At 44.8% G+C, this 10,522-nt stretch overlaps 1 protein-coding gene across 1 annotated transcript in view; it reads right to left on the reverse strand.

Moving 5' to 3' along the window:
- LOC135196909 (uncharacterized) overlaps positions 1 to 10,522 on the reverse strand; it is a 349,582-nt gene that overhangs the window by 27,332 nt on the left and 311,728 nt on the right. The window lies entirely within an intron of this gene.

Here is a 10,522-nt window from a genome sequence, read left to right on the forward strand (position 1 = left end):
AGTGCTCCTAGAGTTACATTACACAATAAAATTATCATCACTACTTTTTAAAATTTCTTTAACAGTATTTAAAATTCCCTATAATTCTACAGTAAATTTGTTTCCCTATAATTTCTATCAGTAATTCTGCAGATTGATTATTGAGAGCCTTCCGACTACCCTTCCAAAAAGGATGCAAAAGATATGGCAAACCAGCGCCTGCACCGGATTTGGATTCATCAGTAAAAACATCATGTTCTGACATATGATCTAAAAAGATATAACATAATATTTTATCAGAGACATTCTTCGTTGGTTGATTAAAATAGTTACAAAACTCTACTGCTGGGTTGTCTGAATTGTTCAAGTCTTGGAGGATTAATTTCAGTTTGAAGGCGTGTGGGCGTGGCATCTTTGGATGAATTTCATAAGTTACCAAATCTTCCATTTCTTAACAACTGACATAAGATAAAACATCGCTGCGTGGCCGCTAATTTTATCATTATTGCATTACGATGACATCTAGAATTCATGTAAACAGTTTGTAAAGGCATCAGTGTATATATCAAGTTCCACTAAATTGGCAATGATGACTTGCAATTCCTAGCATGCAATAAAGGTTATTTTTGTTTTAGCCGTACACTTATTAAAAATTAAAAACATATTATTTCAGCCATACAATTATAAAAAAAAAAAGTACAGGCAGCCCTCGGTTAGCAGCAGGGGTTCTGTTCCTGGCCATCAACGCAGAGTGATTTTCGACACTAAGCGATTTTAAAGCCTATGCCGCCACACACCTTTCGAAATTCTAGACCAGTTAACAGCACCCTAGACCAGTCAAACGGCACCATAATCCCGCAATGCCGCAAAAAGTTGAATTATTTTTCTGGGTTCGACCTGTGTCGGCTGGTGAAATGTCCCTGTAGCACACATTTCTAGGTATAAATAGATGCTAAATATACCAGAGAAAAAGCTAAATGGAATGCTGAAGTTACTACCTTCAGCCTGCTCACCCATAGGTCTACCTTCCGCTCGCTACTACTACAACTCCCGCCCTAAAGCTACATTCCTGTATTAGCACGCTACAGTGCCCGCACGTGTTTTTCTTGCTGCCCTCTTCGAGTGTTTTAGACGAAGCATGTCTGCCCCAGAGCCCCAAGCTTCTTCATTTAAGTTGAGTATTCCATTTTTCATTTTTGTAACTCGTGAGGGCACGATGCATCCCCTTTTTAGCCCTTATTTGGCCCCTTGGTTCTCGCGAACCGGGGCGACACTCCTTTTATATCCGCCTTCTTGGGTGCATCATTTGCGGCGTGCATTTTTTCCCATTGTTATATTATGATGATTTTCACCTCACCATTTGCATTTCACTGTTTAGACTACTGTTTTTGTATACCCCATCATTATTCTAGCTCCTGTCGTTTTCTGGAGCATTAGTTTTACGAATTTTATCCTTACGTCGTAAGGCCTAACTCGCTCCTGACATATTCTGAAGTCTCTTTCGTTATTTTAGCCTTTTGTCGCCCCCTTTTTGTCCTCAGTCCCTCAGGAGCGTGTTGGTTTCCCTTCGTACGTACGATTTTATTTTTCATATGTTATACGCGAGTAGTGTGTTTTTGTCTTCTAGGCTAGCCTAGCAGTACGCCAGTTTTTTGTGGAGGGCGGTTCCTCTCTCTCTCTCACGGTATTCATGCATGCATTCATTTAGTGTGTTTTTCGATGTTAGTCAGCAATGCACTCGAGTATATGCACGTTTATGATAAAATATTCATATTCTTTGTTGAGGTTGGAAGTCCTTGCGATGCCCTTCCCTGGCCTACCCGACCAGACCTAGGCTAGGTTTTGGAAGGTAGGTCAGGCAGTCCTGCCCCTCCACCCTTTCGGCCCCATCCTTACCGCCTCCTGTCTAGGCTATTATGCTTGATGGGAGAGTGGTCCAGGGCAGAGAGTCCCTCTCGTGTCATGTTTGTAGGGCCTAGACCTATCATACCTGACCAGGTCGGAAGATTCGACTTTGGAGGGTTTAGCAGGCGATCACGACTTGTCCACTCTCCCCCCTCCCCTTCCCCCTGCCCCGGTCTCGTTCCGGCACTGACTAGGCTAGCTCGCTGTTCAAGTAATCCTACCGATGAATGACTGCTAGAGTGTATAGCTTATCCAGGGGGATTAGTCGGAGGAGATTGGTTGATTAGCATTTTGTGTAATCTCTTTAGTATGTCTCCGGGCCTGTAGGTCCTCTGGCCAGGTGGGGTCTACCATCACACCAGCCAGCAGGCTATAACGCCGGATTGTACGTACCACTGCTCCGCTGTCTATTCTCCCTTGTTGTCTCCGCCTCCCCACTCATGTGGGGGCGGAACTGGGCTTAGAGCTGCGTTTCTATTTACCTGAAAATTGCTTCTCTTCAGCGGTGCGATCAGACTCAGGCCTAGGTTTTACCTATTTTCCCTGTTCTGCTCGTATCAGCCTGTCTCCGCCGGGATTATGGATTTCAGAGTAGGTGAAGCCTTTAAGAGATTATGTTAGAACATGTTTTATTTAGCCTCTGTAGGTATGTCTACGGATCCGTATTTGTTCCGACGTAGTGTGGTCTACCATCACACACGCCAGAAAGTATATACCGGAGTTTATTGTACTGTTGTTTTCGTCGCTCAGTTTTCCGTCTTCTTTGCTATCACTGCTCCCCATTTCAGTGGGGACGGAACGGGGCTCAGATAATGCGCCTACATTTGGTTACGTTGCATTGCTCTGCTGCGATGCGATCAGACTCAGGCTTAGGTCTTACCTTATTCCCCTATTCTGCTCATATCAGGCCCTCTCCGTTTGTTATAGCTTTACCGATCCCGAGGACGGATTCCGGAGCAGGCGGAGACATCCAAACTTTATTGATAACCAGTAAGTTGAAATTTATACCCAATATTGCCTTTAACGGATTGAATATCTAGTTGAAGTGCACTCATCCTGCCGGAATTAACTCCGGCAGCTTTATCTGATGATACTCATTTGACTTTTCAACTTACAGATGGTCCGTTGCCAGGTGATGGGTTGTCCGGCCGTCCTGTATAGGCCGTACGGGCATGAGGTCTACCGATCTCATGCCAACTGCGCCATCCTGGTGGAAGGAAGTATGGTCTGGCACCCGGAGGCCTGTACAGTATGCTTTGACCTAGTGAGGATCATGACAGACGAGTCAGTAAGTAACATTCTCGCCTCGTTTCTGTGAAATTTCTGCTACACTTTGGCTTTGGTGAAATTTCCTTGACACAGGGGATCCTAATTTGGTTATTTTTACAGGTTAGTTTGGCGCTCAAGACTTCATCGATGGGGTCCCTTAAGGCCTGGGTTGGAGGCTTCGGGAGAAACGCGAAATCCGGCCAACCTTACGTGCTGTCGGAGCTGTGTTCTCTCCTGTATCCTAACGCTCCAGTTTCAGCGGCTGTTCCCGCTGCAGTGGTGGCTCCCATTATTGAGGGCATCCGTCAGGAAACCCAACCCCACCTGGAGGACCAAGAGGGCTTGTGTGACATTGTTACTGAAGAAGTCACGGCCATCAGTCTTCACCAAGAGCCCATGGCCACGGAGGAACAGGAGGTAGGTAGGGAGGTAAGTGAGGCAGGTAGTTTCCCTTTTAGTCCCACTCCTTCTTCTCCCCCTTCCTTCCAGGGCTTCCCTACGAAGTCCGCCCCCACTTGGGATAGATTGGCCTCCGTAATCCCCAAGGTCAAGGCCTGGAAGACGAGATCCCTGCCGAAGGTAACTAAACCAACCAAGCCTTCTCGGGCAGGCTCTGCAAGGTCATCATAGGCTCCCAAGCCGTCAACTTCCTCTCCTAAAGCTTCTCCCCCACCCAAGGGGTCGAGACCCAAGTCCTCCAAAGCCAGACCGGCGGAGTCTGGCTTCGACCAGGAGGCTTTCGCAAATCTTCTTATGCTGAAGATGAGCGAGGTAGTGGACTCTAGGCTTGAATCGATGTCCACTCGACTCGCCTCAGGCCTAGAGACTTCAGGTCAGTCTATCATGTCTCTGACCCAGAGGTTACAGGCCCAGGAGGAATTGGTATCCAGATTCCTCCAGTCCGGAACCACACCACAGTCTGTGACGGTAACGGACACATCCAAGCTACCACTATTTGAAAACAGCAACCCGTGGCGGTTGGCTCTGCACGCCCCGTTCTCAGAGGGCAAGCTTACCATTGAAGGTTGCGGAACCCGACTGGTAGAAAACTTTGAGTTCTTCCCAGCGGGCCTTCAATTTCCCTTCCCAGGCTACGCTAGACTAGCCGAAGATGCGCTAGTCAGGGTAGACATAGTCCCGAAGGAGACAGTTATCTACCCTAGGGACCAGGCCCAGTCTGCATGGGTCCACACCCTCACGGAATGGGAGTGTATCAACACAAAGTTGACACCCCATAAAGGATGCTATACAATGTTTGTGGCCCCACAAGGAGTTCCGACTCCTTGTATGTCGAAGGTTGCAGGATTGACTCTGCAAGCTGCGGTGGACGACAAACCTATGCCTCAGATAAAAGAGACGGAGGCTACCTCCTTGCTCTTTCCCGGCGATATGGAATTTTGGACTGATGCTCCGGCAACGTTCACGGTGGGCAGACTCGATCCGGAGTGTGCCTCCACCCAATTCAGTGAACATTTGCCTAGAATTCCGGACCGCATGGTCAAAGCGGAATTCGAAGCAAGGTGCAGGCTGAGTAGGTCGATTAACTTAGTCACCACTGCGGAGTTGACTGCTACGACCTTTGCAGATGAGCCTCTATTTCGAATTCACACACAGTCACTATTACAGGCCTTCCAATCAGACCTGTATGACTTTATAGTGGCTAGACGAGCCTGCAGGAAGCATGTTTTTGAGAATGCTTCCTTAAGACACGAACTGAACAGGCTCATAAAGGCGTCGATCTGGGGTGCCAACCTCTTCCCTGAGGACGTGGTTAACAACGTCCTCAGCGAGGCAGCTAGAGCTAACCAGAAACTTCGTGTCTGTTGGGGACTTCCCTTCAAAAGGAAGTTTGAGGCCCCCGGACCACAATACAAAGGTAGGAAGAGGCAGAGGAAATACCAGCCTTTCCAGTCCTCTCAACCTCAGACATTGGTTCAAGCGGTTCCTGTCTCCCAGATCGGCAAGCCTTCGACATCCAAGGCACAGCCACAACAACAGTTTGTCCTGCTGTAGAGTCAACCGACTCAACAGCCTTCGAGTTCAACCGCCCTAGTAACCTCCCAGCCTTCAATGCCTCCTTTGAGTCACAAGGAGCATTTCGTCGCTACAATAAACACGCGAGTAGTAGCAGAGCCAGAAATGCCTTCCGGCAGAGAGCTGGCCCTAGAGGCAGAGGCTTCAGAGGAGGCAGAGGAAGTAAGACCTCAACCAATCAGTGAGTCTCCGCAGGTGGGTGGGAGACTGTATCTCTTCCGGGACCATTGGACCTCAGTTCATGGGCCCACAGCATTGTATCGAAAGGTCTGGGGTGGAAATGGGAGAAAGGGCCTCCTCCACCAGTCAGTTTTCACCAGACTCCAACGACAGACCTACTAGACTATGCCAAAGATCTCCTTCAAAAGAAGGCAATAAAGAAAGTCAATCGCCTAAAGTTTTAAGGACGTCTGTTCAGTGTACCGACGAAGGACTCGGACAAACAAAGAGTGATTCTGGACCTGTCCCGTCTCAACTAATACATTCAATGCGACAAGTTCCGCATGCTGACCGTCTCGAGGTGCGGACCTTACTCCCCCGTGGGGTTTTCACCACCTCTATCGATCTTACAGACACTTACTATCATGTACCGATAGCAAGAAACTTCTCTCCATACCTAGGCTTCAAACTAGGAAAACAAGCTTACTCATTCAGTCATGCCATTCAGGCTCAACATAGCGCCCAAAATATTCACCAAGCTAGGAGAGCCAGTAGTCCAAGAACTAAGAGCTCAGAAGGTAATGTTAGTAGCTTACCTAGACGACTGGCTCATTTGGGCAACCAACGACGAGGAGTGTCGCAAAGCAACAGCCAAGGTAATAGAATTCCTAGAATATCTGGGTTTCCAGATAAACAAGGAAAAGTCCCGCCTCATTCCGGCGTCCCGATTTTAATGTTTGGGAATCCAATGGGACCTAAACTCACACAAACTATCTCTCCCACCAAAGAAGTGCAGAGAGATACCGAAGGCTACAAGACAGTTCCTCAAGAACAAAAGCGCTTCTCGTCGTACCCAAGAGAGAATTCTTGGTTCTCTTCAGTTTGCCTCAATAACAGACGTTCTATTGAAAGCCAGACTTAAGATATCAATCGAGTCCGGCAGAAAAGAGCCAACAACAAATTCAGAGACGAGATCTCTCTGATTCCGCCGACATTAAAGAAAAGACTCCGTCCATGGATGGAAGTCCGGAGTCTCTCCAAATCCGTGCTGCTGCAATTTTCCCCGCCGTCTCTGATAGTCCACACGGACGCCTCTCTGAGCGGTTGGGGGGCTACTCCCAGTACAAGAAGTTTCAAGGAACGTGGTCGAAGCAATGGCCATTTCTCTGACCTTAAAACGTCTACCTCCAGTCAAGAACAGTCATGTAAGACTAGTCTCGGACAGCGCAGTGATAGTTCATTGCATAAACAATACTCCAAGTCGAGCAAAGTAAATCATGTAATGATTGCAATTTTTTTGTTAGCAACAAAAAATCATTGGCACCTGTCAGCTACTCACCTGGCAGGAGTATGGAATGTCATTGCAGACTCACTGGTCCTTGGACACAAAATCATTCCGTTGGATTTGCAACCAAACCATGGGCCTTCAGGTAGATCTGTTCGCCACGGACTTCAATCACAAACTTCCGTGTTATGTGACTCCCAATCTGGTCCCTCTAGCTCATGCCACAGATGCGATGTCCATAGATTGGAACAATTGGCAGAAGATTTACCTATTTCCGCCAATAAACCTCATGCTGAAAGTCCTGCACAAACTCAGATCTTTCACAGGACAGGTAGCATTGGTAGCACCCAACTGGCCGAAGAGCAATTGGTTTCCTCTTCTACTAGAGTTGAATCTCCGTCCCAGACAGATTCCAAATCCAGAACTGACTCACATAGTACAAACTCGGACTGTGTCAGCTTCGTCAAGAATTCTGAATGCTCTAACTTTATGGACTTCATGAAGTTTGCAGCACAGAAGGATGCTAGTGTCGATCCACTAAACATCCTATTCGTAGAATCAGATAAAAGAGAATCAACACTCAGACAGTATGATTCAGCAGGAAAGAAATTGGCCATCTTTCTAAAAGAATCAGATGCCCAGATGACGACTACGAATCTGGCAATTTCATTCTTTATAACCCTGTTTGTAAAAGGCCTAGCTGCTAGTACCATTACTACGACTAAATCTGCCTTAAGAAAGATTTTTCAGCTTGGTTTTAATATTGATTTGACAGATTCGTACTTCTCATCTATCCCTCGAGCATGTGCCCGTCTGAGACCGGTAGACCGCCCCCACACGGTCTCCTGGTTTTTAAACGATGCACTCAAGTTGGCTTCAGACACTGATAATGTATCATGCTCATACATAACCCTTCTCAGGAAAACATTATTTTTAATGAGTCTGGCTTCAGGCGCCAGAATATCTGAACTGTCGGCTCTTTCTAGAGAACCAAATCACATTGATTTCCTCCCGTCAGGTGAAGTTCTACTCTCCCCAGATCGTAAATTCTTAGCAAAGAATGAAGACCCACAAAACAGGTGGGCTCCATGGAAGATTATACTTCTCACGCAGGACCCATCATTGTGTCCTATTTTCACATTAAAATCTTATCTGGGCAGAACTTCTGAAAAGTCTTCAGGCCTCTTATTATTAGAGAGAAAGCAAAACCATTTCCTTGAAAGGAATCAGACAACAAATTCATTTTATTAAACAAGCCAATGGTTTTGCTTTCTCTCTAATAATAAGAGGACCTGAAGACTTTTCAGAAGTTCTGCCCAGATAAGATTTTAATGTGAAAATAGGACACAATGATGACCTTCGAGATCTTGGATATATGGGTCGGAAATCCCCGGCAGTATTTAAAAGCCACTATCTAAAGAATTTAGAGGCCCTTAAATTTTCGGCAGTGACTACAGGGAGCAATGTCTCCCCTGATACGGCCTAGTCTTATAACTCTTATTTCCTATTCCTTTATTCTGCTACTAATTTTCCTTGATACTCAATCTTTCCTACCTGCCTCGCTTGTAATCCCTTAGGTTCCGGGCTGGTTTGCTTATCAACCCACTTCTGGACATGTACATAGTTTATATTTGTTAATTTTGTATTCCTTACCTGTTGTTTTTCCCAGGATAGTATGGATTTGGTCATATTTGATCCCACTTTTTTTCCATTGTAACTTGTTACTCTTACATTGGTTATTCAAACTTAATTTTAAGAGAAATTAATTTTTTATTTTTCCTTATATATCTATTAAATTTTGTTTTACCTAGCTTGTATGGCTAATTCTCTGATACTATTTCACACACAGGTCAAACCCAGAAAAGGGATTTTGACAAAGGAACAATCTATTTCTGGGGAAGACATGTCACGCGGTGAACCCATCCCTCTCTTCTCCTGATCCCCACCCTTTAGCTGGCCCAAGCTTGGGTGTGTAATTCAGGAATGAAGTCTTCGGGCGGGAGTTGTAGTAGTAGTGAGCAGAAGGTAGACGTAAGTAGTCGTTGTAACGGCACCTACCTAGAGAGGGGTTTTGAGTAGAGTCTTCTACTTGGCAGAAAACCTGTGGTAATGGCTTCCACTCGCCCTTATGTTTTTACAGACACCCTCTGGGTGAGAGAGCTGAAGGTAGTAACTTCAGCATTCCATTTAGCTTTTTCTCTGGTATATTTAGCGTCTATTTATACCTAAAAATGTGTGCTACAGGGACATTTCACCGGGCGACACAGGTCTTCCCCCAGAAATAGATTTTTCCTTTGTCACAATCCCTTTTATGCAGTATAGTACTATAGAATTTAGTGTACTTTATACAGTGTACAGGTAGCTGTAGAGTTCAAGTTACAATAATTCGTCTTACGATAATCCAATTTTATGAGAGACCAAATTACAATAGCCTAAATTTATCCCATCTTCTAGTTATATAAGTTCAAAACCGGCAAAAGAGAATGATGAAAGTATGGTTTTAATGTTATCCTTGTTGCGTAAATGTGTACACCCATGAACAACTGAATGAGAAACTTTTTTTTTTTTTTTTTTTTTAAGTACAACCGAATTGGATAACATCCGTTTGGCTTGTATTTCAATCACAGTACTATAGTACAACTATTACCCTGGTTGTTATAAATGACCTTATGTAGAATAGAACTAAGATATCTTAAATGTAATAACTTTATTCGCTGCAGATTGAAGATCAATATAGATCAAAGATCAATCTTGAAATATGCGGTTAAATTTAAACCTAGTTATAACTGAAGCTGAGAAACTGTTCAAGCTACTAATGACTATTATCATGCATCGGCAACAAGGATAAAACTCCAGTAAACGTATCCCATCAAACACAACCATAGATAAAATTGAGATAAAATCATTTTAATCAAAACTACTATGCTTGAAAGAAAATTTTTTTACGGTTGGTTTCACGCTGATATGAGATAAATAACGTAAAGTTCGTATTATGATGATGTAAAAGAAAATTGCGAACGGAATCACGTAATTTTTTTACGCACTTGCACTGCTTTTATCCAAAAGACATTTAACAGAAGTCCCAATTTGGGCAACAGTACTAATTAACAAATTAATTCTATGATCCATCCTAGCTTCTAAACTGGCAATGGTGTTGGGATCAAAAGGTTAGGAGCTAGGTAAAGGAGTTACAGGAAAAGTAGGAGTGCTGTTAATAAGAGAGAAATTTGTCACAAGTGTCGAAGGAGCAGGAATAAAAGGAGAGCTCTGGCTAACAGACCCTTTAGCTTCAGCCTTAGCAACCGCCCTTCTCTGTCTATTTTTCTCTAACTTGTCCAGATAATTAGATGCAGTCCTCCACTTTCTTTCCTTGATCCCCCAGTCTTTACGTTTGTCACATGTGAGGTTAACAGTACAATTTTGTCCCGTACATTGAAACAAAATGAGCGAGTCGTACTTAACCCTTAAACGCCGACTGGACGTATTTTACGTCGAGATAAATTGTCTGTCGAGTGCCGACTGGACGTATTTTACGTCGACATACAAGTTTTTTTTAAAATTCGCAGAAAAATACTTATAGGCCTACCAGCCTAAAACTTTTGAATCACGCGCCTTGGGGGATGCTGGGAGTTCACGGATCAAGGCCTTGTTTTGTTTTGAAGCGAGACCCAGGTGCGCATGCGCGATATCCCTTCTTCTCACTCCAGCCAGCATCAGTAGCGCACCATCCGAGAGCGATCTTTCGTGAAAAGCGTGTTTTTCTGGACTTGTGCGAGACTTTTGAGCATTTGTATTGCTACAGGACATTCATAGATATGTCTAAACGACGTGTGAACCGTGAAGGGCGCGTTTTACCCGTCGGAAGGGATCGTGTAAGGCGAGTTTTGGACC

The sequence above is a fragment of the Macrobrachium nipponense genome, chromosome 18 (genome assembly GCF_015104395.2).
Source record: "Macrobrachium nipponense isolate FS-2020 chromosome 18, ASM1510439v2, whole genome shotgun sequence".
NCBI lineage: Eukaryota > Metazoa > Arthropoda > Malacostraca > Decapoda > Palaemonidae > Macrobrachium > Macrobrachium nipponense.